The sequence below is a fragment of the Rhinopithecus bieti genome, unplaced genomic scaffold (assembly GCF_001698545.2).
Source record: "Rhinopithecus bieti isolate Rb0 unplaced genomic scaffold, ASM169854v2 scaffold_5216, whole genome shotgun sequence".
In the NCBI taxonomy this organism is placed as follows: Eukaryota; Metazoa; Chordata; class Mammalia; order Primates; family Cercopithecidae; genus Rhinopithecus; species Rhinopithecus bieti.
The window spans coordinates 2,367,107-2,368,421 of NW_016805021.1; positions in this window are offsets into that span (position 1 = coordinate 2,367,107).

A 1,315-nucleotide genomic window follows, 5' to 3' on the forward strand; every position below is an offset into this window, starting at 1 on the left:
AAAAGGTAAAAGGAAAAAAAAAAACCCCCACTCAGCTGCTCAGTGAGGCAGAGTTAAAATATTCTGCAGAAACAGCACTTATGAAACAGGCAGAACCCCTGGGGCTACCAATTTATGAACACACAACTGGCAGTACAAGACAGGTGTATTGTCGTACACTCATCACCCAGAAAAGCATTATTATTTACTTTTAACAATAAACATTTTATGATGGCACTCCATTTTAGTGATAAATGACTAGGAGGAATCAAAAATGTGTATAACAGAATCAAATACAGGCACTCCTCGGGGGTTTCACTGGCTTTCTCTCACAGCTGCTGGGTACATTATTTCTTTTCCACTTACATTTTACAGCATGGAGTTGGGGCAGGGGGTGGCTCTTGGTGTTCTGGTTGTACCTGTCAGATTTGTTAATCAAATGAATCCAGTCCTACAAACGATGAGCCTGTGACAGCTGGCCTTTGGGGATGGACTCTCCCCTGGGCAGCAAAGTGTCCCTTATTTGGGTATTTTTTCCAGGTTGAAAACTTGGCACTTAAAATTTAGCATCTTACCACTGTGAAATAACAGGCACTCTGAAAGAACCTTCGGCATCTGATGCCTTTCCGGGAACACTTGGGCCACTCTCGTTAACCTTTACCGGTTACTACAATGCAGGTACAAGCAGAAAAGCCAAGGATGCGGGCTATGCAAAGCCACTCTGTGACTCCACCTACTGCCATGGGAACGTACTTATGGATGTGGCGTGTAAGTGCGTGTGTATGTGTGAGTGGGTTTGTGAAAGTGTGTAGATTCGTGCGAATACTTGTGTGGGTGCTTGTGTTTGTGTGTGTGTGTATTTTTGGGTGAATTTGTGTATTTGTGAATGTACATATGTGTGATCATCTGTGTGTGTATGATTATCTGCTTGTAAGTCTATGTATGATTGTGAACGTGTGAGTAGATGTGTGCTGTTTGTGTGAATATGTGTAAATGTGTGTATGAGTATATGCTTGCATGTGAGTTTGAGTGAATGTGTGGGTTGTGTGTGAATGTGTGTGTGAGTGAGCATATCAGTGCGTGCATGTGTGTAGTTCCTTAAGTGTGTATCTGAATGTGGGTATGTATTTTTGTGTGCGGGAACGCACATTGTGGGTGTATTTGTCTATATGTATTTGTGTGTTGTGACTGTGTGTTGAGTGTGAGCGTTGTGAGAATGTGCATTTGTGTGTCATGAGTGTGTGCGCGTATGTTTTTGTGCATATGTGCCCGCATTGTGTTTGCATGCATTTGTGAGTGTATTTTTGTGCGTCTGAGTGCGTGTTTTGTGCATCTG